Raw genomic sequence first — 27251 nt, 5'->3', positions numbered from 1 at the left:
AATGGCACGTTTTTTTGAGATTTGCCGTAAAACCTTTGAAGAGGGAATCTGGGACAGCCTGGACACGGGGCAAGTGAGACTTCCAGTCAGTGCTGTGTACCACTATGTCATCTAGATAGGCTGCTGCATACAGTCGGTGGGGTCTTGGGGTCCTGTCCATGGCCCTCTGAAATGTCGCAGGGGCATTTTGCAACTCAAAAGGCTTTTTTTTTTTTTTTTCTTTATATATATTGAAAGGAACCCTCCGGGGTCACAAATGCAGTCTTCTCTTTGGCGCTACCAGTCAGGGGTATTTGCCAATAACTCTTTGTCAAGTCCAAAGTGGTCAGATAGCGGGCCTTGCCAAGTTGGTCTATAAGTTCGTCTACCCTGGGCATTGGGTACGTGTCATAATTTGTCACTGCATTAGGCTTCCTGAAGTCGTCGCAGAACCTCCAAGTGCCATCCGGTTTGGGACTAACACGATGGGGCTCAACCAGTCACCATCCTTTTTAACTTCATCACTGATGTCCTTTCTTCTAGCCTTGGTAATTCGGGATGGTTTGAGCTTGACACGGACCCCAGATTCAATAACAATATGCTGAACTTGTGCCAGGTAACTCTGAAAATTTCTCTCAATTCCTTATCAGGAACTCTCTAGTTTCCTGTTTTTGGGAATACGACAGGGTGTCTGGCATCGTGACCTCAGGAATGAGAGGGGACTCGGTACCCTTAGGCGTTACCGGGAGGGACCTCGCCGTTAATGCCAGTCTATCCTTCCAGGGCTTTAACAGGTTTATGTGGTAAATCTGTTCGGGCTTCCTTTTACCTGGTTGATATACTTTGTAATCGACCTCCCCAACTCTTTCAATTACTTCTAAGGGACCCTGCCACTTGGCCAGGAACTTGCTCTCAACAGTGGGAACTAACACCAGGACCCTGTCACCAAGTGAGAAAACATGGAGTTGGGCCCCCCCCTCTTGTATAATCTGTGTTGGGCTGCTTGGGCCTGCAGTAAGTGTTCTTTTACCATCGGCATGATTTGCTGCAATCCTGGCCTGCATTTAAGCAATATGCTCAATGATACTTTTGTGGGGTGTCTGCTCCCCCCTCCCAGGTTTCCTTGGCTATGCCTAAGAGTCCCGGAGGGTCTCCCAAACAGCAACTCAAATGGAGACGACTGGGGAACCTCCCTGATGGCAAACTTCAAGTATGGAATCAGGCAGTCCGTTTTCTTTCTCCATCCTTTTTTAACATGCTCTTTAATGTTTTATTAAAGTGTTCCACCAGCCACCAGTTTGAGGGTGGTACACAGAGGTTCGCAACTGCTCCTTAGTTATTTGTGACATAAATGGAGTGCCCTAGTCTGTGAGGACCTCCTTGGGGATCCCAACACGACTGAACACCATGAACAGCTCTTTGGCAATGTTCTTAGCAGATGTGGTGCGTAAGGGAACTGCCTCGGGGTAACTGGTAGCATAATCCGTAATTACAAGGATATGCTGATGACCCCAGGCAGATTTGGAGAGTGGACCCACAAGGTCCATGGCGATCCTCTCAAAGGGCACTTCAGTAATGGGTAAGGGCACTAAAGAACTTTGGAAGTGGGGCTGACATTTGACACACAGGACAGGATTGACAATATTTCTCAATATCTTTCTGTATCCCGGGCCAGTTAAAACCTCCAACACCCTTTCAATGGTTTTTTCAACCCCTAACTGACCTCCTAGCAAGTTCCCATGGGCAAGTTCCAACACCACCTGTCTGTATGTCTTAAGGACCACCAACTGTAAAGCAATGACATCATTCTTTTTACATACCCGATACAGTAAATCTTCATTGCTGCTGAAATAAGGAAAACTGGGCCTGCCCCCTGATTTTAACAGGTACGTCCTTATTCACTACTACGTTTTCCCAGGCCCTGGCAAGGGTAGGGTCTTATCTCTGCTCGGTACCAAAGTTTTCCTTGTGCACATTAAGGTCAGAAAATTCTAGTGTGTCCTCAAAGTCAGCAGACAACTGTACACCTTCACTGTTTGTGGGGATTTCCTCAGGCTCCTCCAATTCTCCTGCCATAACGGAGTAAGGTAGACCCGGAGAACACTGAGAGAAGTCTCCTGAACCCACATTGTCAGTGCTGACCAGGAGTTCTGGCTCTGCTACTGAGTCAGTTACTGTGACTGAGTCAGGACAATCCCAGAGTTCCCAAAACTTAGAGAATGTCCCTACCAATGATGTCTTCATGCACCAAGTGGAGCACAAGTCCGACCGGATGGGTCACTGTACCTAAGTCAGTTTTAAAGTTAACAGTGGCTATAAGATACTCCTGGGTATCCCCACAGATCCTAGCAACTTTTTTTGCATGAAAATTCAGTTTCAACAATCTCAGTTTTAACCAAAGTCACTAGACTTCCAGAATCCAGCAATGCCATAATAGGCTTATCATTAAGAGTCATTTGGCACATGTGTTTTCCTGCACTTGGAGCTGCAGCGTATGAAACGGCAGCAGACAAACTGCCTTCTATAAGATGCATCACACTTCATAGGTTCATCTCTCAATGGACCGTTTGCTGCAACATGTCCCAGTTCCTGGCTACAGAAACACCTGAGGTTGCCCCAGTTTGGTTTGCTGACAGGCAGTGGCTTCCTTTGTTTGGGATGCCAAACTTCAGTCCTGGCACCAAAAATCCCCCCCCCCCCCCCCCCCCCCCAATCTCCTTTACTTGCTTACCCCCCCCAATCTCCTTTACTTGCTTACCACCCACTTCCCCTGGAGAACTTATCGGTTGCCTAGGGAGACCGTGACTTTGGGTGGAAAGTCCGTGCAGCTGTAGGGGTGGTGACCAGGCTCTCTGCAGCAAATTATTTCTCCACGAGCTCCACCAGGTTGTTTGCCGACTTGGGGTCTCCTTGACTCGCCCACTTCAGCAGGGGAACTGGTAGTGACCTCTGGAATCAGTCCATGACTACACGCTCCACTATTTTTGGCCCAGACAGGGACTCCAGCTGTAGCCATTTCCGCACCAGGTGGATTAGGTTGAACATCTGCGATTTTGTTGGGTCTCTCGTCTTGGAAGAACCAGCTGTGGACCCGCTGTGCTCGAACTGCCAAGGTGACACGAGTTGCACCAAGATTCCTGCTTGACCTTTGATCATTCCAAATTGTAGTAGGCCTTCTGCAATTCTCCAGAAAGCAAGGGGGTGACAAGTCCTGCCCACTAGGTTTTAGGCCAACCTTCCCTCTCATCGGTGCATTCAAACGTTAGCAGAAAGGCCTCTGGATCATCATCTGCAGTCATCTTGGAAAGAAATCGACCCACATGGATGACTGAGAGCTGGTCTCCAACATCATCAATTTTAGCAGGTGACCACTGTGCTAGCGTCTCCACAACCTTAGTCAGGGTTTTCCTATCCGCTTTTGCCTCAGTAGCTAGCTGTTCAAACAGCCTCTGCGATTTGCTCCTGTATAATAGCATTAGTTTGCTGTTGTGCAGCATTGGATAACACCATTTGTTCGAGGATTTTCTCCATGTTTAGTCACTTTAGGTACTGGCCCTTTAAGTAGTAACTTACTACTGCTGGTCGCAGCCTCCACAATATGTAACCTGGGGGAGAGGTAGCAGGTACAAAGCTCCCTGGGATGAGCAGACTTTCAGGCACAGATACAGTGCCTTGCAAATGTATTCACCCGCCTTGGCATTTTTCGTGTTTCGTTGCCTCACAACCTGAAATTAATGTGGATTGTTTGAGGATTTGCATCATTTAACTTACAGTACATGCCCACAACTTTGAAGATGTGTGGTGTTTGTTTTTTTTTTTTTTTTTGAGAAGCAAACCACAAATAGGACAAAATAACAGAAAAAGTCCATGTGCATAACTATTCACCCCCCCCTAAAGTCAATACTTTGTAGAGCCACCTTTTGCAGCTATCACAGCTCCAAGTCGCTTTGGATAAGTCTCTATGAGCTTGCCACATCTTACCACTGGGTATTTTGCCCATTCCTCCTTGCAAAACTGCTCCAGCTGCTTCAAGTTGGATGGTTTGCGCTTGTGAACAACAATCTTTAAGTCTGACCATAGATTTTCTATTGGATTGAGGTCTGGGCACATGTTAAAGCACTGTTGATTTAGCAGTGTGTTTGGGGGTCATTGTCCTGCTGGAACATGAACCTCCATCCTAGCCTCAAATCACACACAGAGTGGTACAGGTTTTGTTCAAGAATATCTCTGTATTTAGCACCATCCATCTTTCCCTCAACTCTGACCAGTTTCCCAGTCCTGAGTGCTGAAAACATCCCCACAGCATGATGCTGCCACCACCGTGTTTTACTGTGGGGATGGTGTTCTTTGGGTGATGTGTTGGGTTTGCGCCAGACATAGCGTTTTCTTTGGCCAAAAAGTTCAATTTTAGTCTCGTCAGACCAGAGCACCATCCTCCATACATTTTGGGAGTCTCCCACATGCCTTTTCGCAAACTCAAGATGTGCCATTTTGTTTTTTGCTGAAAGTAATGGCTTTCTTCTGGCCATAAAGTCCAACTCTATGGAGCGTACGGCTTATTGTCGCCCTATGTACAGATAATCCAGTCTCTGCTGTGGAACTCTGCAGCTCCTCCAGGGTTACTATAGGTCTCTGTGCTGCCTCTGGTTAATGCCCTCCTTGTCCAGTCCATGAGTTTTGGTGTGCGGCCGTCTCTTGGCAGGTTTGCTGTTGTGCCACGTTCTTTCCATTTGGTTATGATAGATTTGATGGTGCTCCTAGGGATCATCAAAGATTTGGATTTTTTTTTTTTTATATAACCTAACCCTGACTTGTACTTAACAACATTGTCCCCTACTTGTCTGGAGAGTTCCTTGGTCTTCATGGCAGTGTTTGGTTAGTGGTGCCTCTTGTTTAGGTGTTGCAGCCTCTGGGGCCTTTCAAAAAGGTGTGTATATGTAATGACAGATCATGTGACACTTAGATTGCACACAGGTGGGCATCATTTCACTGATATTGTGACTTCTGAAGGTAATTGTTGCACCAGAGCTTTTCATGGGCTTCATAACGAAGGGGTGAATACATACACACATGCCAATTATACATTTTTAATTTCTGAAAAATAGTTTTATGTATACATTTTTCTAATTTTACTTCAACAACTTAGACTATTGTGTTCTGATCCATCACATATAATTCAGATTAAAAAAACATTGAACTAAAGGCTGTAATAAAACTGAACTGGTACAATAAAAAGTTGGTGAATGGAACATGATAGAAATCTCTGGATTTTATTACTAACTGAGCCCTAATTGGAGAGGTTTGTTTTTTTTTTTTTTGTTTTTTTTTTTGTTTTTTTTATTCATGATGTAGAAAGTATTGCGGAAAGTGAGGGGAACCAACAGACACGTACAACTGTAAAACTGGCACAGTTTGTGAACCTAATGCGCTTTTTGCCATAACCAAAGACAGTGTCCACTTTATGCTATTTCTACTTGCTTTGTTAGGCCATTATACATTTTTAGATCTAATTGAGAAATATTTGACCTGTATGAGCTGTAAAATCTGGCCACTGCTGGTCAGCATCTAAGATATAAAAGCGCATGCTTGCTAAAGTGTTTCTATATCCAAAGAAAAAATGTAATATGTTGCAGCTTAGCAGTCCTTAAACGTGTTGGCTGCATTTGTTTTTATTTCTTCAAGAATTGTTACTTTTTATTTTTATTTGGTAATCCTGCAAAACACACGCTGTTCGAGGTGGTTGCGCTCACTCCATTGTGTCTATGGATGGAGCCATATTTGGCATCCAGACTGACTTTTAAACATGTCTCCCTTTTGCCCTGTTTGCATAGGGGTTGTAAAAATAGTTTACAGAAGGAAGATAACATTGTTTTATGCTTCCAGTACAATGAACAGAAAGTGACAAGGCCCCTACATTTCTGGCAAGATCAATAGGTCTTGCCCAGTTACTGGAAACCTTCTACCTTCAAGTTATACAAGATATCTGTATATCATCCTAGGATAACCCCTCTTACTGTCAGCATGCCTCAATTCTTGCTAGGAGGATGAATGTCAACTAGACTAATCCTAGTTATTCTAGCAATTTTTATTCTATTTTTTTGCTTTTCAAAATCAATTCTTTTCTTCAATAAAAACTTGATTACAATATTGCCAGAGCTTGCCCTTTCAATGTGGGCTGTCTGGCACAGCTGTCTTTAGCCTGACTTTTTGAGTGCTGCATCTGGACCTGACTGGACTTTGTGGGAGATAGCCCGAAGGTGATCTTTGCGCTCCGGTGTCCATTAAGGGCTTTTGCTGACTGAAAAGTTAGCTGTGGCATGCTTTCAAGCTCCAGAGCTGCTGGCATTACCTTGCCTATATCTGAAGAACTGAGTAAGCTGGTCGGGCTGAGCAACCTGGAGCTATCTCCAGTATATACAGTTAGGTCCTTATATATTTGGACACAGGCACAATTTTTCATTCTTTTGTCTCTGTATGCCACCAGAATTAAATTAAAATTAAACAATCCAAATGAATTTGAAGTGCAGACTTTCAGCTTTAATTCAGGGGGTTTAACATAAGTGTAAAGTACAAAATTTAAAAACTGCAACCATTTTTATACAGTCCCCCCCATTTTCAGGGAATCAAATGTAATTGGACAAATGAATGTAATCCTAATATAAAATGTTAATTTTTAATATTTAGTTGAGAATCCTTTTACTGGCAATGACTGCCTGAAGTCTGGAACCCACGGACATTACCGGAGACTGGGTTTCCTCCTTTCTGATGCTTTGCCAGGCTCTAACTGCAGCTGTCTTCAGACAGCGGCTCTTCTACATTCATAAACTGACATTGTAAACACAGGTTACGATGTTTGTTATGTGGACAGAGTCCACAAAGAAATTGATGGCTGCCTCACCAAGATATTGGTTCCCTTTTTGGATCAGAATTATTACTATTTGAAAGGGTTGTACTTGGCCTTTCAGGCCTGGATCACACCAGTGTGGCTTTGAAATCGCACTCCTTTAGTTCGATTTCAAAGCCGCAGATCAGTGCGATTTGCACCTCCAATTTCATTGAGACTTCATTTAACAGAAGTCTATGCAAGTTGCAATGAAATCGGGGCTAGAAGTAGTGCATTAACCTTTTTCAAAGTTGTTGTGACTTGAGTTGCGCCTATTTGATCGGTTCCATTCCTGGAAATGGGGTGCGACTTATGTGATTTGGAACTGTCAAATCACATGACAAATATCTTCACTGTGAACCAGGGCTCAATCATCTTTACTGTGTTGCACTGTTAATATAAAAATGGAGACAGTGATGGATGCTTATCCGTAAAGCTTAGTGGTTGTCTCACAGGAACACACTAGCTCAGTCTGTTGTATTTGGCATTTTGTACATGAATGTAGCGCTTCCAAATATCATGCATGTACTTTTCTCCCACATGTACAGTATAACGTTTACCTCTCTGAAACAATGCTTGTTGTTTCCACACATTGCTTTATTGTCAAAGTGGATGTAAACCCCATTTATGAAATGTGACCTGGACACCTATCTCTGTAGTGTTTACTTATCTCCAACACTCTTATGTGCTGTGTCTTTATGATGCTCCCTTCCTCTGTTATCAGCAGTAACTTCTGACAAGTTCCCTTATGCAGCTGGAAATGTGGGGGGGGGACTTCGCAATAGATAAGCAGAGAGCTTGTTTATTCAGAGTACAGGATTTGGGATAATGTTATGCTTCTTGCCTGATCCCAAGTTTGTTGGCTTAACCACTTGATGTCTAGGGCATTTTAACAAATTTTGACACACTTAAAATCATCTGTCGTTGGTTTTTTTTATTATTTATTTATTTTTTTTAATGCCCCCAAATACTCAAGTCCTTACTCGATCCAGTGCTGTGCTCATCTGTAGTGGCTTTCTCTCTGCATCCACAGGGCAGAGAGGCACCATCCGGAGCCTTTGGCTCTTTCTGCTGTCAATCAAATTCTGAGAACGGTAGTCTATGCATGCACACAGTTTGGTTCGGTAGGGAGCCTGTACCTCTGCCCCCATGGCAAATGGCTTGCTGTGGTGGCAGACGCTTAAGAGGAGGAGCCAAGAGCGCTGTCAGGGGACCCCAGGAGAGGAGGTGCAATTGCTTTGCACAGGGCAGGTAAGTATACATGTTTGGTTGGTTGTTTTAAGAAAAAAATTTGCCTTTAACTGGTTTTCAACTCCCTCCCCTTGTTGTGATATTTTATGAAAGCAGAGGCCCTGTAAAATAGTGGCAGTTTCAATTTTTTGAATAGTACTGTGTTTAAAAAAAAATCTTCAACGAAAATTAGACTAAAATTTTATTTTAGTGTATGCAAACACAATATAGTACCTATTGGTTTGGCAAGGTATAATATATGAAGTTGCGTCAAGTAGATGGATACCAAACATTTCAAGCCTAAAATTGTGCGTGACTGTAACAATGGTACCCAATATTGTCTATAGGTGACACTTCAGAAGACTTTCTAGGTTATCAATTTTAGCTTTATCAGTGAATGATGGCCCAGAATTATTTCTCTCAATCCAACATTAGTGGTGATGCCTGACACTGTTTACATAAAGGGGTCCACCCAACGCACATGTTTGCTTTTGTGTGTGTACGTGGGATGATTTTTTTTTTTTTTTTTTTTTTTTTTTTTTTTTTTAATTTGATATTTTTGTTTTGTGTCATTTGATTTAACACTTTTATATATATTTTTTTCCCCCCCATTTAACAATATTAATCTCGCAAGGGGGGCTGTGTGATAGCATGGGCAGCACACAGGTCCTCTATGGGGACATCAGCTCTGTAGTAGACCTGTAATGCTGGCTTCTGATTGGTCGGCACTGCCCATGTGGCGACGCCGATCAATTAGAATTCTTCAAAACGATACCCTCCTGATGGGATACATTTTGGAGATTCAGCTTTTTAGCAAAAAAAACGTTAAGTGTCACTTGTTGCCCAATTTGTCTGCCGAAATGTTGCAGTCCCGCTATAAGTCGCTATCACTACCATTACCAGTAAAAACCATAAATAAAAATTCAATAAAAATATCCGATAGTTTGTAGACGCTATAACTTTTGCGCAAGGCAATCAATATATGCTTTATTGGAAGTTTTTTTTACAAAAAATTTGTAGCTGAATACATATTGGCCTAAATTTTATGAAGAAATTAGATCTTCTTTTTTTTTTTTTTTTTTTTTTCTTTTATTGCATATGGTTTTTATAGCATTAAGGAAATTGTTTATATATATATATATATTCATACACATGCATTTTTTAATTTTTTTGGGGGTGGCGGTCAAAATTGTTTTTAGTGAGCAAAAAATAAAAACCGCAGAGGTGATCAAATACCACCAAAAAGAAAGCTCTATTTGTGGGAAAAATTAGACATTTCATTTGGGTACAAAATCGCATGACCGCGCAATTTTCCAGTTAAATGCAGTGCCGTATCGCAAAAAATGGCCTGGTCATTAAGAGGTGTAAACCTTTCAGAGCTGAAGTGGTTAATGGCCACCTCAGATGTACTGTGACACGTGGAAGGTTCAATCGTGTTCCTAGGCCAAGAGCAGATGAAACTGGATTAGTTATGTGACATTGACTTTTTGTCAGTACTGTATTGGTACTAAACAGGATGCATAAGTGGGGGGGGCGCTTGCATACAGTATGCTTTTCAGGTGTATTCTGGTGCATTTTATTATGTAACGTTTGATAATTCTGCTGTAGTTGGGAGTGACCTGCCACTTCCAACTCCTTGACATTTTTCCTTCACTATGTTAGGTAGTCTTACTGGCCAGTGGAGAAAGAAATACTAATCAACCATGTTGAAATTTGCTTATCATTATACAGGATTTATATAGTGCCAACAGTTTACGCAGCGCTTTACAATATAAAGGAGGATAGTACCATTCAATACAGAAGGAATAGGAGAGCCTATTAGATGGTTTCTGGATTTGGGGCACTCCAGAAATAGGTAAAGGGTATGTACAGTTACTGCTGGATTCCTCTGTTGTAGGACTATAGCATGATTCTGAGAATTTTTTTTATTTAACCACTTCAATACCAGGCACTTAGACACCTTCCCGCCCAGCCCAATTTTCACCTTTCAGCGCTGTTGCAATTTGAATGACAATTGCGCGGTCATGCTACACTGTACCCAAACAAATTTTTTATCATTTTGTTCCCACAAATAGAGCTTTCTTTTGGTGGTATTTGATCACCTCTGCGGTTTTTATTTTTTGCGCAACAAATAAAAAAAGACCGAAAATTTCGAAAAAAAACAAGTTTTTCTTTGTTTCTGTTAAATTTTTTTGTAAATAAGTACGCTTTCTCCTTCAATAATGGGCACTGATACGGCGGCACAGATGGGCACTGATACGGCGACACTGATGGGCACCAATGAGGTGGCACTAACGGGCACTGATGATGGGCACTGATAGGCGGCACTGATGGGCACTGATAGGTGGCACTGATGGGCACTGATAGGTGGCACTGGTATGCGGCACTGATGGGCACTCATAGGTGGCACCGATGGGCACACATAGGCGGCACTGATGGGCACTCGTAGGTGGCATTGATTGGTATATATGGGTGGTACTGATGGGTACGGATGTGTGGCACTGATGGGCAATGACAGGTGGCACAGATGGGCAATGACAGGTGGCACAGATGGGCAATGACAGGTGGCACAGATGGGCAATGACAGGTGGCACTGATAGAGCATTGCTGGGCAGATCTGGGCATATCATGGACATAGTGCCAATCAGTGCCCATTTGTGGGCACTGATTGGCACAGATTGGGCACATGTGGATGGCCATGGGGTACATACCTGGCCATCCACGTTGCCCCATCCCTGGTGGTCCTAGTGGCATCCCTGGTAGTCCAGTGGGGTGATCTGAGGGGGGGCTGCGCTGATAAACAATCAGCGCAGACCCCCCCTGCCAGGAGAGCCGCCGATCGGCTCTCCTCTACTTGCGTCTGTCAGACGCGAGTGAGGAAGAGCCGATCAACGGCTCTTCCTATTGACAGCGTGATCAGCCATGATTGGACACGGCTGATCACGTGGTAAAGAGCCTCCGCCGGAGACTTTTTACCAAGATCAGTGTAGCGGTGTGTCAGACTGACACACCGTTCCACCGATCGCCGCGATGCGCGCCCCCGGGGCGCGCTGCGGCATGTTATCCTGCTGGACGTCATCTGACGTCCAGTCAGGATAACACAACCACTTCCCGGAAGTCAATCCGCTATAGGGCGGGCGGGAAGTGGTTAAAGAAAGCCTCCACTTTGACCATTCATGTGTGCTGAGCAAGGTAAAATTTACCTAGGTTTCTGCTCTTTCCAATATAAACTGGCAGTGGGGTGCACACGTACCAAGCGTGGCATTATGGGGAGGCAGGAAGGAGTGTCACCCACTATCTGGAAGTACAACAAAATGTTCCTTAGGGTCATAAAAACCTATTGGATTCACAATTTTTTATTTTTTTTTAAAATAAACCTGTTCTACTTGCTTGCTCTTGTAATGGTTTTGCACAGTTTACCCCCGATTCTCCTCAGTTCCCCTGCTGAGGTTTCTGGCCCCTTCTTCCTGCCAAGTGCCCCCCTAGCAAGCTGCCTTTGTGTCTGTGTCCATTGACACAGACAGCTCAAGGCTCGGCCCGCTCCCTTGCTCTTCTGATTGCTGTGCATCTGTCCAATGAAGAGAGCCACTGCTGGATCAAGATTGGGCTCAGGTAAGTATTGGGGGAGGGGAGGAATGCATGCAAAATATTTTTTTTAGAAAAACCAGCAGCCTTTAGACCCAGAATTTGCCAAGTATAAGCAAAGTTCTGTTTCACTTGTGCGCGTTTTGATTTTATGCTGGTAGGCAATCTTGACAATCATTTTCTAGCCTTTATATGCATTGTTTCTATCTGTGGAATGTAGCCAGCCCCTGAACAAAGTTCATGGAACTATCTTTCATGTCCTTGTGCCACTATCTTTTCTCAATCAATTTAAAAGGGTTTGTGTGTTTCTAATGGAGGTACAGATGACCTCTTCATTAAGGATTCTTGATAAGAAGCAATTGTATTCTGTCAATATGCTATATTTATCTATCCTATCCTCCTCTTATTAACATGAATAAACTACTATTTACCACATGTTGCTTTGCGGTTTAATGTGGCGAGGAAATAATTATCAGAATGAATGTCCTTCCTGAGTATTTTCTCTTTCCTCATTCCAGCATCCTGACCTGTTGTTATTTTATGTTTGCTTTACAGAAATGGAATCTATTTTGAACTTGCAAAAACAAGGTAAGGACTTCTGTTTATAAACACAATTTTAATGATTATTTGCCTTGGATAACTTAGTTTCTACCATCATGTAGCACTTCAGCAAAAACTATCGCTAATTATAGAGAAGGGTAAGGTTCTGACAGGTTCTCGTTGTCCTGGTGTTCATTGTGACTGGAATAGGAAAGAAAAAAAGGGAATCCGATTTTTTTATAGTTCTAAGTGGAACCTGAGGAGAGGGGAAATGTCCCAGTGGGGACAGCTGTCTGGTGCCAACTGTCAGAGATGGTAGGTTCTCTGACTTTGGGGAGGTTTCAAGTTGCTTTCTGCCCTATCTTCAAGACCAGGTCAGATCTACCCAGTCGAGATGTAGCAGTGAGAACCTGGCAGGGGTTGTAACCTTTGCATATTAGGAATAAATTAACAATTAAAAATGTTTTAGCTGGTGACCCACTCAAATTAGCTAAATTGTGCCAGATTTCTACTTGAGTTGTAAATACATATATGATTTAAAGAATGCTTCCACTCCCCAAAACCCATATGAGGGGGAGCTGAATTGGCTGTGTAAAATCCTTTTTAACCTGTATAATACTTACCCCTGTGTACTGGCTGCTAGTAAGCCTGATATGTCTGCCTGTCCAGAGTCATCTTCTTGCAGTTCCCTGACGGTACTTGTAGGCATCCATCCTCAGGAAGCACAATGAATGAAACGGCTGTGTGTGCAAAGCGGCACTGTTTTTAAATGGTGACAGTGAGTGCAGAGAGAAGATCCCCAGCCAGCTATCATGGGGAGGGGGGCAGCAGGGGGAGAGCTGTAGACACTGAAACATGTTCCAAAAGTGTATCCTTTATACTTTATCCTTTAACCCTTTTTAAAATTTCAGTGTTTTAAGAAGTGTGTTCAGTGTTTTTTTTTTTTTTTTTTTTTTTTTTCCTGTAGTATCTTAAAACCTGTACTTCTTTTAACCTATTCCCACAATTGCAAATTTTCCAATCCTCAAATAGTTGGGAATGCCCAGGGGGCAGGAAGGATCGGTGATCATGTGATTCCTGTCAGTGGTCACTTGATCAGAAGCTGATCCTTTTGGGTACAGATTTACCCCTGAGCACACTTCATGCATGGTAAAAAGCTGCACTCTACACTTCAGAAATTGCCTATTCTGGCTGACTTGTAAGGCACACCCCACTGTTTTAGAAATAGAAAAAAGAGAAATAGAGATGTGGGTGAGCTGTGTTGCTCACCTTGAGGGTTTAGTTCAAATGTCTATCATCTTTATGCATTATTGATGGCAACTTCAAAGGAAAGTATAATTTTATGTCTTTACACGTGTTCCCTAGCACAACACAGGGGATATGTGGCACATAGTAAGCCTCTGGTTTGCTTTCACCTGGTACTGTAGCTCTTAATTTTTTCACACTGCTTGATCAGCAATGGTCAGAATAAATATGGAAGTATAGGCTTGGTAAGCACTATTGCTTTATTATACAAGAAAGTTTAATTTTATTTTTTGTTTCTTTTTTTTTCAGATCCCAATAGGATAATCACTTATAATGAAGCCATGGACCACCCTGATCTCTGAGACTACTGCCTTGGGATTGCTGGCTTTTTTTCCTAAGTCATTTCATCAGTGCATGAGAGACAATATCTGGCTATCATGCCCCGTTCTTTAATGTGCGCTTAACCACAAGGGAGAGAACAAACACAAAAGGAACCTAAAAAAAATCAGGACATTGGATATATAATTATATAAATATATATACATACAAATATATATATATATTTTTTGTTTAGATAACTATGTATACAAAATTCTATATATATACAAATATATAGTTATTTAAACAAATTTAAAAGTAGCAATGATATTCAAAAATCTTTGATCCAATCAGGAAGCAAAACATCTTTTCCCGGGGAAAAAGAAAATTATTTAATCACTGGTACATGTTTTTTCTTTCTCACTTTAAACCATACTTTGTTTTCATTCATTTTATTTTTTTCATCATCTTCAAAACTAAGTGAATAAAGTTGACAAGTATCTTCGCAGGCATTCTCTTACCATTGGGATAACTTGTGCAGAGTCTCATGAAGAAGAAAAAAATATTGCTTATCTGCTTAATTTGCCAACAACCAGAGAGAGCACATCGTGTTTGAGGAATATTCCAACAGCCACAGTCTTGTACTTCACTTTATGTATCTTTATGTTACCGGCTTCTACATACAACACGTATCCCTGCTTAAAAAATATAAAAAAAAAGAAAAAAAAACATTTTTAGGTTTGAAAATAACAGTTTATATATAATTTTTTTTAAATTACTTATTTCTGTTTTCTTCTGAGACTTCAAAAGTAACGACTATAAAAGGAAAAAAAAAGCTGTCTTTAAACACAATTTTTCACGATTTTTTGGAACTGGAGACGCACTTTTTGAATTCTGGAAAAAAACAATTCGGACAAGCAGGTTTCTTAAGTTTGACCGTTTGGAATTTGTCCCATCCATTGAAGACTAGTAAACAGAAATGCTTTAAACGTAAAGAACAAAAGCAAAAAAAAAAAAAATAGATTTAAAAAATAGTGAACTCAAAATAAAGTAATCTATTTAGGCATTTAATATATTTAAAAGATATATAAAGAGTAAAATCTGTTCCCTGTTTGATGTCATTGTATAAAAGGGGAGCAAGTTGAGTGAGGCAGCTCTGCACTATGGCTGCTTCATCCCACTGTGTGTTGAAAATATCTGATTTAGTTTTCTGCTTTTATGTTTCCTTGGGTTTCATGAATATCCACCAACTACAGCAACATTTGTGGTGACATGGGTTTTCATTTTAGTTTGTCCTTTTTAACTGTATGCTACAAATGTCTTTAATTTTCTAAAAATATTGGCCGTTCCCCCTTCATTTGAGGGACAATATTGGAAGCAGGACTTGAGCAATAAAGGTATTGACCCTTTCCTTTAGAGTGGCCTGCAGTGCATTGGTTACTAGAAAAGTTGTAACAGAATGGGTGCAGGTTTAGAGAAACTTTTTTTTTTTTTTTTTTGTCTCCTTTTAGGGCATTTTGCTTTATAACTGTTGCTTTGTCTTTGGGCAGTGTCCTTGCCTGTTTACTTTATCTTGATCAGCCTTGCGGAGCACCCTGGGATTGCACAGAACTGGGCTTCTATGCAAGCAATAGTTGTGAGTGCCTCTGCAAATGAAACACAAAACGTCTTTTGGAATTGAATGGTGCTATATACATAAAATATTTTTTCATGTTGCGGGCCCCTCCAATATTTGAAGGGGTTAATCTCTTGGTTGCAAGAAGTCCCCTAAACACCAATTGTAGAGATGATGCTGTGTACCAGTTTACTATTGAATTATTATCAGGTTAAAGTGTAGCTCTGCCTTTTTTGCACTTTTCTTTGAGAAAGAGAGACATAATATAAAACAAAACAGTGAGATGGCAAATTTTAACAGGAATTTAAATACTCCTCACCTGTGTTCTTGTACGTACTTCCTGTAAGTATCCATTTTGCCCAATAGGAGGTGTTCATATTTTAACTGTAGCCATGTAGTCTGACTGCAGCAGTCTACACTTGTAGTAAACCTGTCCCCGGGATATGGACATTTAAAAAAAAATATATATTTTTTTTTACATTTTCCTAACCAGTAAATGATCTTTAAAAGCCCTTACTGACCTCTGTAACCCCAGGTACTGTAGAGAAATCCTCAAATTTCACAACTGAGACATTGGAATTGCAGCTCATATCTCCTCTTGCTTCCTTTAGCAGCCTTGATGTGGCAGCCTTCTAATATGAACAATACTGCAACTGGGCTTCACTCTGGGTTGTGTTCTTTAAGGATGAAATGCTTCACAGTACCTGTGGCTACAGAGGTTGTTAAAGGCTTGTTTTAAAGCTCATTTACTGATAATTAAGAATAAGTAAAACAAATGTCCATAGTCTGAGCACAGTGACATTAGAAGATGGTTCCAGTAGCAGGGATTGTTAGTGCTATTCCTTGCCTGTTTTCTTCTGTTATACTATTACAAGCTGTGAAGTGTCCATTATGCCAGTGGGACGTGTTCAAAATGTGAACAGATTGCAGCTGTCTTTGCTTAAAAGGAATAATTTTCTAAGTAAAAGCTGTCAATGCTGAAAAATCATTCTGCACATTATTTGCCTGTCATGCTAACCCTTTTGCTTCCATATTTTCAGCCACTAATTTAGAATTAGTAATGCAGGGCTTTTGACACTCCTCATGCATACTTGTTCCAGTAAAGTAACTCAAAAGATATTGAAGTCAGAGGGTCAGCGCAGCAGCCTGCCAGTTATCATTTTTTTTTTTTTTTTTTTTCCCCTAGAACATCAGCGACAGCTCCACCATTTCACCAACTGGTGTATAATAGTAATTTAATGTGTGTATTTTTTTCCCTTTCGGCTCAATGGATACTTTCAATAATGGACCCAACAACATAAAGATATTGTTTTTTTTCTGTTTAGTAAATGCAGCCTAGGTAATGTGTAATTGCAAAACTTACAAATGGCATTCCTTTAACAAAGTTCACAGCTCCCCATGACAATGCCTTCATCTGCTTATCTCTTCCCGAAGGTTGGCACCATCTTTGTGCCTGTGCAGCACTTTGTTGTGCTCATAAATATTAGACACTAATCAGTCCCCTGTTGCTGTCTCTCACCTTGTGGCTTTCTATAATATGGCAGTTTGATTATTGGTGTAGCGAAGGAGAGGTTTCCTCCTGCCTGTAGAAAGCTGATGATGTTTCAGCCTAGGCAAAATGCCTTTTCTAGAGTTCAAAGGCTACTTTTTTTTTAAAGCAGGCTATGCAATAAAGGGGTCCACTTATCACATCATGACCCCCCACCCTTATACAAAATTGCAGTGGTAAAGTGTAATATAAAACACCTGTTTAAAAAAAAAAGGCACTCCTTGTGGCTAGGCAAGGGTGACATCACGATCCTTGCAGCAAGATTCTGACCAGTGCTGAGCATCTCCTAATCTGTCCAGGTTGACATTCCAGCACAGTGACAGGATTTGAGATCCTCCTTGTTCCCAGAGTCTTACTGGAAATATTAGGATGTCATCTTGCCTAGGTGAAAGGAGTAAGGCAGGTATATGTTATTTTTTTTTACCTTGTTTTTCTCTTGCATATGTTTTTGTTTTTACTGTGATTTTGTAGGGGGGCCTTGATGTAATAAGTGGTTTTAGTGCAAGGTCTGCAAAAAATATAGAGCTTTTTTGAAAAATGATGCAGTTGCTGTTTATTGTAGCAGGTAATTCATGTAGATTTATTGAAATGTCCACTTTAACAGTGAATAAAGGGATAAAGTAACCAAACTGATAAATAATAGAATTCACAAGGTTGATTATACTATAGGCCTGCCTTGTAGTATAAAATTTTGTCAATGTCATAAAAGATAACGTTACACTTTAAAAAAACAGAAAAAAAAGGTTTTGCTGCACATTGCTTTTGGCAAGCATTTGTCACTGAGAAACATTTCATTGTAAATGTTGCTTGCTCCATTCACCTCCAATATTTTTGTTTTAAACACCTAGAATCTAGTTTTTGGGTTATTTATTTTAGCACTGGAAACGTGCACAGAACTGTTGGTATTAACAGTACTGTACCTTGTTTCCTTTGCTATGTTTTAGTTTTAACAATTTTTTTATTTTTTCTGGTTTAGTAGAGACACCAGTTTATGCAACAAGTGTAAACGTGTGTGACATCCAAAGCTTCGTTTTACCAGTTTAAAATAAAATTTTAGGTTGCCTATACATTTAATTTATCTTTTTTTTTTTTTTTTTTTTTTTTTTATCTTTAGTCCTTGAAGTGGGACAACATCTTAATGCTCAAATACACAGTGCCTGTAAATGGCGACAAATGTTTATCAATGTTTCTTATTTGGCAACATACTAAAGCTAGTTTTAGCTTTGCCATATGAAACAATGACATTTTACTTTGTCTTGTCTGCAACATAGTCTGTATATTTATGGTCTCATACATCATACTGAAATTTGGGAATCAAACATATGTCAGCCACTAAACCTAAAATACATGTTAAAGGGACAAAAAAAAAATCTTAAAGTATGGTTTGTAAGTTAACAAATTTTCAGGTGAAAAAGGTTTGATGAGTGCATAGGGGGTCAGAAGCAAATGTTACCTCTCTACTCCCAATCCAGCAAAGCACTCCTCAAAATGGTCCAGGCACAACACCTTATCCTAATGTGAAGATTTCCAAAACAAATCTCTGAAAAGCTTTCTGATGCAGTGTCCATGGAGTGCCATCAAGCTGATGAGGGGTTATATATATATATATATATATATATATATATATATATATATATTATATATATAACCCCTATATACACACACACAAAAGTGAGTACACCCCTCACATTTTTGTAAATATTTTATATCTTTTCATGTGACAACACTGAAGAAATGACACTTTGCTACAATATAAAATAGTGAGTGTACAGCTTGTATAACAGTCTAAATTTGCTGTCCCCTCAAAGTAACTCAACACACAGCCATTAATGTCTAAACTGCTGGCAACAAAAAGTGAGTACACACAGTAAAAATGTCCAAATTGGGCCCAAAGTTCAATATTTTGTGTGGCCACTATTATTTTCCAGCACTACCTTAACCCTCTTGGACATGGAGTTCACCAGAGCTTCACAGGTTGCCACTGGAGTCCTCTTCGACTCCTCCATGATGACAGATCACAGAGATGGTGGATGTTAGAGACCTTGCGCTCCTCCACCTACTGTTTGAGGATGCCCCACAGATGCTCAATAGGGTTTAGGTCTGGAGATATGCTTGGCCAGTCCATCACCTTTACCCTCAGCTTCTTTAGCAAGGCAGTGGTTGTCTTGGAGGTGTGTTTGGGATCTTTATCATGTTGGAATACTGCCCTGCAGCCCAGCCTCGAAGGGACAGGGTCATGCTCTGCTTCAGTATGTCACAGTACATGTTAACAATAGTGGTTCCCTCAATGAACTGTAGCTCCCCAATATCGGCAGCACTCATGCAGCCCCAGACCATGACACTCCCACCACCATGCTTGACTGTAGGCAAGACACACTTGTCCTTGTACTCCTGACCTGGTTGACAGGCTGACCCCCATCCCCTTCAACAATGCCGGCAGCACTCATACGTCTTTCCCAAAGACAACCTTGGGATATGACGCTGAGCACGTGCAGCTTCTTTGGTCAACCATGGCGAGGCCTGTTCTGAGTGGAACCTGGCCTGTTAAACTGCTGTATGATCTTGGCCACCATGCTGCAGCTCCGTTTCAGGGTCTTTGCAATCTTCTTATAGCCTAGGTCATCTTTATGTAGAGCAAAAATTCTTTTTTTTTTCAGATCCTCAGAGTTCCTTGCCATGAGGTGCCATGTTGAACTTCCAGTGACCAGTATGAGAGAGTGAGAGCAATAACTCCACATTTTGACATACCTGCTCCCCATTCACACCTGAGACCTTGTAAGACTAACGATTCACATGACACCAGGGAGGGAAAATGGCTAATTGGGCCCAATTTGGACATTTTCACTTAGGGGTGTACTCACTTTTGTTGCCAGTTTACGCATTTATGGCTGTGTGTTAAGTTATTTTGAGGGGACAGCAAATTTACACTGTTCTACAAGCTGTACACTCACTACTTTACATTGTGGCAAAGTGCCATTTCTTCAGTGTTGTCACATGAAAAGATATAACATATTTACAAAAATGTGAGGGGTGTACTCACTTTTGTGAGAATATATATATATATATATATATATATATATATATATATATATATATATATATATATATATATATATATATATGTGTGTGTGTGTGTAATATATATATTTTATTTTATTTTTTTGCCATTCTCTCCCGAGGGCCCATTCACACTATTATGTTGTAACGAGCATCAACAAACATTGCTTGTATTTGTGCAGCGGCATGAATTCTGAAATGCCATTTAAAATGAATGGTAACTCAGTGCACTTTACAATTACAAACTAGTCTGTAGCTTACTGGATAAATGAAGCTTCTTTCACATGCGGTAATGCTTACCACCTCCTGAAAATTGATCCGCTCTGGATTGCCCTTCAAAGGGCAGTATAGTGACGGCTGGCAGCATTTTGTTTTTTTAAGTTGCCAAGCAGCAGTTTTACAATGAGTGAGTAGACATGTTAGCTAAGCAATTAAATATTAAGAAATGGTTGCACCCAGGGAAAACAAGCACTAGATAATGTTATATGCAGCTGCTATCTGTTGTATCAAAAAGGGTTAACCGATAATCAATTTATTTCAGAGAGTGCTTGCTATACCATAAACGAATAATACCCAAACAATTGTGACATAGTGTGAATACCGCTGCAGTGATAAGTACTGAACAATAATACATATATAAACAAAAATTATATATAATTATGAATTAAAGTGACATAGTGCAGTCCTTAATGCAATCTGGAGTACACCGTGCCTCGTTCCCAGAGTTCCCTCTGTGTGTTCCACCACGTAATATGTGCACACTACACTCACCAGATGCCGATGACTGACTTCCTGGCCTTATAGCAAGGAAGGTCAGCCAGTCTTGTAGGTCTTTAGGGGGACTTGTTCCGCAATTCCTGGTGTCTTGCTTCCACAAATTCAGTGTTTCTGTTGCAATCCCACACGGTTATTTGGCAAGTGAGAAATAAATGGAGAGAGAGAGCCTACCATAGTATAAAATGCTTTGATTTATTCCGGTAAAATTTCAGTGTATAAAATCGTCACTATATAAATACAAAACTGCCCTCTGGTAGTGTGTAGAGATGGACGCTGCCTAGAGCCTGGCTTGCGTTCCACTCACTGGGCTGAAGATGACGCACTGGAGCATCAGCAAGACTCGTTTCATCAACTGGCGATGTCAAAGCAGCTGCTTTTGACAACGTCGCCTGTTGATGAAACGCGTCAAGCTGATATTGTTATGCCTGATCTCCGGCCCAGTGAGTGGAACGCAAGCCAGGCTCTAGGCAGCGTCCATCACTGTACGCTACCAGAGGGCCGTTTTGTATTTATATATTGCGATTTTATACATTTGTAATTTTAGAAGCATAAACCAAAGGATTTTATACTATGGGAGACTATCTCTCCATTTATTCCTCATCTGCCAAATAACCGTGTGGGTAGAAGCCCTTGGATTGCAACAGGGAGGAACACTGAATTGGTGGAAACAAGACACCAGAAATTGTGTCCTACAAGCCTTGCTGACTTTCCTTGCTATAAGGCTAGGAAGTCACCGATATCTGGTGAGTGCGGTGTGTACTTATTTCACTGGGAACGAAGCATGGTGCGCTCAAGATTGCATTAAGGACTGTTTGCACTATGCCACTTTAATTCATAATTGTATATAATTTTGTTCATCTATGTATTATTGTTCGGTATTATCACTGCAGCAGTATTTACAGAATGTCACAATTGTTTGGGTATTATTAGTTTATGGTATAGCAAGCGCTATCTGAAATTTAGTATCAGCTAGGCAATTAGCATTGCAAAGGGGCAGAGAATGGCAGCACAGTTATTTCTTTCATGACAGGTTCTCGGAGGAGAAGAACTTTGCTTCCTGTATATAAATACATATAAACTATGCATCACTCTGCACATGTGCAGACCGTTGCACCTTTCTGCCAGTAGCCATAGGCTGACAGACCCACAGCGATCTCCATATGTGCAAGGGGAGTCATGTGTGCATGTCTGAGATTAGCGCTGAATCATCAACATACTGTATCCTGGGATGTTGCATAGATGTCCCAGGAGGTAGCAAGTTGGTGAACACATCAACCTGGCCTAGGTGAGGATACAGGAAGGTTTTTGTTTTTTTTAAATTGTGTGCGGAAAGGAGGCAGAGAAAAGGAAGTGCCTCTTGTTTCTTAATTTAGGCTACATTCACGCAGCAGTTAGGGGTGGTGAGTGGCAAAAATCAATAAATCCATGCTGGTGGTTGTAAATGCTGCCTGTACGTGCTGTGCAAACAGCTGCGGCTGTCAGATTTGTATTGGTTGGCACTTGCTGCTCATCTGAGCAATAGTCTCCAACTGACCCTGGAAGCAAATGGTGTGTGTCCAGGGTCAGCGTTTCTATGGAGTTTTACCTGCAACAAACTGGTTGCCAGTAATCGGACAGTTTGTGTGCGGTTATAGCACATAGCTGCCTCTGACCGCAGAAAACTATCTGCTGCTAATGTGCCATGTGATGGCCTTCATTTTTATTTAGGGTTTGTGTTGCGTTACAAAGTTAACATTGCTGCTTGTAGGTTCATTGTGCTGTAGATGAGACAAGCGGTTATTGAACATGTTTGGTCAGCGTGAAGTCCATACAGGCTCTCAAGTTATTTTTCAGTCTTATAGTCACAGTTGGCCAAGATCTATTCCCTGTGTAACCTTGATGGCAACTCCAGTGCAGACACAGTATGCCCAGACTCTTGGGCTCCATGTGCCCTGGCGTGAAGCCCTTAGGTCTTTAATATTCCTTATGTCTATCTTATGCAGATGGCAGTGGTTGTCTGCAACACAATGAAACCTCTTAAGTTATTTGGGAAATGGAGGTTGATGTATACTTGCAAAACCGTTCTAAAATTTAACGGGCACGATGACAGAACTGAAATGTGCAGTTTGTCCATTGAAGTTAATCCAGGTCCATAGGATGGGCATAACAGGTGTCAATGAAGTGTTGGGTTCTACTGCACCTTTTTGTGTGGGTTGTAAGATGTACCTAGGAAAAAAAATAACCTGTTCCTAAAATCTTCACAAAGATTAAAGTGAATGCAAATTCTTCACTGGTCTGTAAGACGACTTGTATTCTTGGTTTAGTGGTTCAGTTAAAGGCCAGTAATACAAAAATTGTTCACCTGCTTATCAAATAGAACATACGTCCTTATTTTTGGTTCTTTCACATGTCGTGTAATCTATAATGATTTCTGTTTAATCAGGAAGACCTTATTGAGTAGGAAATCATTTCAGTTTTGCTAATTATTCTCAATTTTGCCCTTTTTATTGTCTCTCTATTATTTGTTTTGTTTGATAAGAAGTTGGTGTTCTACATTTTGTTGTTACTGGGCCTTTAATGCAGGAAATGTTTTATTGTTTGTGCAATTTAAAAATCTATAATGTGCAACAAGAGGAATCACTCTGCTGTAAGGCAGGGTGGAGACTTCTCTAGTTTTTATTGGTTAAAATAAGGCATGTACATCACTGTTAATACATACTGGTTCAGTATTATGTTCTAAATCAATAACTTGTTAATAAAACATTTCTCTGCAGCGGAGTCAAGGTTGTGTTCCATATTGTGGCTGAAAAATGTAAAAAAAAAAAAAAAAAAAATTTTTCTTTTATTTTTGTATCCGAGGACATGATTTCCACAGAGGATGTGACTTTTTGTAATATATTTCATAGCACACACATGCAAAATATTGTGTTTCAGTGCATATGACACATCGTATGACAAGGTTGTGAACAACCGGTTGGAAAACCCACGAACTGCAAATTTGTAAAGGGCCCAGTTAACTGTGCCACTGATCTTCACTCCTTTTTGTTGATTGGTTTCTGGTGGCAAAAATGTTTATAGTTTGAGATCCTTATTAATGTAACTGCTTGCCGCCTGCCCACAGTAGTTGTAATACAAGCAGGCGCAAGGCAGGGCAGTGTACCTGTACATTTCAGCCATTTCTTCCAGGTTCAGGGCGTGTTTACGTGTGCCCCCTACCGACCAGTGATGTGATTGGACACAGCACAAGTTTGGCAGCAAAATCATTGGCTGAAGTCACCTGTGGCCAATCACACACACTGTGTACTGTGAACAGCAGTCTGACTTTCTTCTCCCTGCAAATTGGAGAGGAAAAGCAGAACACATTACACACTGTTAGGCTCAGTTAACTCTTTGCCCCTAGATGTTAACCCGTTCCCAGCCAATGTCGGAGTACTGTATTGGCATTGATCAGTGAATTAGTGTCAGTATTGCTGTCAGTCCATTAGTGTACCTCCCAGCCAGCATCAGCTAGCGCCTGCCACACCATCACAGTTCAGTATAAGTTGCTGATTACCATCATTTAAAAGTATGATGTCATAGCTGCATAAAGTCCAGTATATAGCCCATAGTTTGTAGACACTATAACTTTTGCACAAACCAATTAATATAAGCTTTTTGGGAGTTTTTTTTTTTTTTTTTTTTTAACCAAACACATGTAGCAGAATACATTTTGACCATAATTTTATAAAGAAATTTAGATTATTATTTTTTTAATTTGAAATGTTTTATAACAAAGTAGAAAATATTGGGGGAGGTCAAAATTTTCGGCCTTTTTTCGTTTATATCACAAAAAATAAAAAAAAGTAGTGATCAAATACCACCATAAGAAAGCTCTATTTGAGTGAAAAAAAATGTAATTTGGGTACAATATTGCATGACTGTGCAATTGCCAGTTATAGTAGCACGGTGCTGAATAGCAAAAAATGCTCTGGCCATGAAGGCGGTAAAACAATCCAGAACTCAAGTGGTTAAAAAGGAACAGGGCACAGCAAAAACAAAACCATAGTTTAATATTTTGCTTTGCAATAAATGCACCATATCACGGCTGCATGTGTGTATACCCACCCTTAGGCCTGATTCACACCTATGCAGTTTTCGTTTTTCAATACACATTTTTGATCCATTGAAGTCTATGGAACCAAAAACCAGAAAAAAGTCCCTGTCCCTTTCCATAAAATGTACAGATGTGAACTATGTCCATAGGAAACCATGAACCATGTTAAATTGACTGTAGTGTGTTTCTGGGAAACTGAAAACGCACTAAAAAATGCATAGGTGTAAATCAGGCCTTACTGCTGCATTGTATGGCAGTTTGACCAATCTGGTTGATTTCTGAAGGTTCCAATATCTTTCTATTACGCTTTTTAATTTCCCATAATCTTTGCATTTGAAAATCGAGCATGTTCACATGGTAATACGCTTTTGATGTTTAGGCTAACTTTTGTACACCTGGGCTGTTTAATGTCCTAATTTTAAATCTAAACGTGAGCCAGACTGGAAAAATTACAATAAAACAGCTATGTATTAATTTAAAAAAAAGTAATAATTCTGAAATGTAGGTAAGTTATCTTCCAGTCTGCTGCTGCTACTTTGCTTTCCAATCGCAGACTGGGGCCAGGGATATTACATATCTGTATTGCCTAACTGCAGTAAAGTGGTCATCAGCATAACTTTACTGTCAAGCAGGGCTATGTAATGCTCAGGACTGGATGAGAAGAAATACTTTTGCAGGTACAATATACATACTGTATGCATTTTAAGTGGGCATTTACAGCAGTGGACAAATTGGTGGGTACTCTTCTGACCAAAAAAACCTCTTTTTTTCTGGGGGGAAAAAAAAAACTGAAACTGACAAAAGTAGTTGGAATCTATCAATGTTTATTCCACAGTTATGAAAATCAGACTTTGCTTTTGATATAACAGCATATTTTACAAAATAAAACAAATGAAAATTGTATGTATTAAACTGATGGGGCCCGTAACCTAATATTTTGTTGCACAATTACTGTGAAGAAGCGATGCCTGTAGCTTTCAGGGGGACTTATGCACCTACCAACACGTAGTTTGGCCCACTTTAAATTGACAGTGCAAATCGCACTGATTTGCGGCTTGGAAATCACGCTGAGAGTGCGATTTCAATGCCGCACCAATGTGACCCAGGGTTGAAAGTAATTTCAAAATAGTCCAGTGTTTAGTTCTAGCCATTCTTGAATGCTTTGACCTTTTGTGTTTTGGGTCAAAACCTTTTTGGAGATCCCTTGACTTCTGACTGAGACAGAGCTTTCTAACACTGGGCAGCAGTATATTTCCTCCCAGAATTCCTTCATAGTTTTGAGATTTCATTGTACCTTGCATAGATTCAAGGCACACCCTATGCCAGAGGTAGCAAAGCAGCCCCAAACCATAACTGAGTCTCCATAAAATTTACAGTAGACACTGTTCTTTTCTTTAAAGGCAACTTTTTTTTTTTCCTTTTTTTTTTTTTTTTTTTTTTTTTTTTTTTTGTCTGTCCTGGGTTTTCTTCTATTGAGTCCACTGGCACGCAAAAAGTGAAGGATGGTTTGATCCAACACTAATGTACCTTGCAATTCAGCTTGTACCTCTTTTTGGAAGTTTTTTCCTTAGCTCTTTGGTTACCATACCTACTGTTCAATCTGGGTACATTTTTCCCCTTCTGACCATGTCTGTGGAGGCTGTAGTCAGAAGAACATCAAGTGAAATGATTCCGTTTACCTTTGACATGCTGGTCTATCATTTCTTTCCTATTTTCCTTGGACAACTCTTTCCTGTGCTTTTCTCTGTTCTGTGGTATCATTGTGTGCATCACACTAAGCAGTTTATCAGGTGGGCCTGTTTGGAAGGTCCATGGAGCCGAACGTCAATTTTCATCCGTCAACCTCTGAGTTTGTCCAAGTGTGGAAAAACAATCCTTTTCCATTTTTGAGGACCCGATTGGAGATAGCCTAGTGTAAATGAACAGCAGAGTCTGTTTATACCGACCCGCCACCCATAGAGCTGACAGGGATCTCCCTGTGTCAGCTGGGCCAAAACTAAATGGGCTTGGATGTGACATTTGTCTCATTCAGCTCTGATCAGCTCAGGAATTGGAACTGACTCCACTCCAAGTGAAAGGAGCCTAAGTTGTTGTAATATCACTATGATCATATTAACTATGATCTTTTCTAGGGGTACCAATAAATCTGCCCAGACCATTTTAAAATATCTTTGTAGAATAAGTAAACATTTCTTATTTCACAATTTCTTTGCTTTACCCTATGTCATAACAAAGGCATACAGATATACACGAGACAATTGCTTTTAATTGCATTACTTTTTGGGAGGAATGAAGCATACCTAATGAGCTGTAAGGGTACCAACACGTTGTCCATGTCTGTAGCACATATAGAAGAGGTTTATATCCTTTTAAAGGAAATCTGTACTGAGACTATATTGAG

The 27251-nt window shown here is 40.5% G+C and overlaps 1 long non-coding RNA gene across 1 annotated transcript; it reads left to right on the top strand.

Moving 5' to 3' along the window:
* The first annotated feature begins 9634 nt into the window (after positions 1-9634).
* Positions 9635-15190, top strand: LOC141129067 (uncharacterized). Its single transcript, XR_012241765.1, has 2 exons — positions 9635-12265; positions 13772-15190. It is a non-coding gene; the product is annotated as an uncharacterized lncRNA (long non-coding RNA).
* The last annotated feature ends 12061 nt before the right edge of the window (positions 15191-27251 follow it).

This window comes from Aquarana catesbeiana, linkage group LG02 (genome assembly GCF_042186555.1).
Source record: "Aquarana catesbeiana isolate 2022-GZ linkage group LG02, ASM4218655v1, whole genome shotgun sequence".
Lineage (NCBI taxonomy): Eukaryota > Metazoa > Chordata > Amphibia > Anura > Ranidae > Aquarana > Aquarana catesbeiana.
This window is presented reverse-complemented; position numbering and strand designations above follow the sequence as displayed.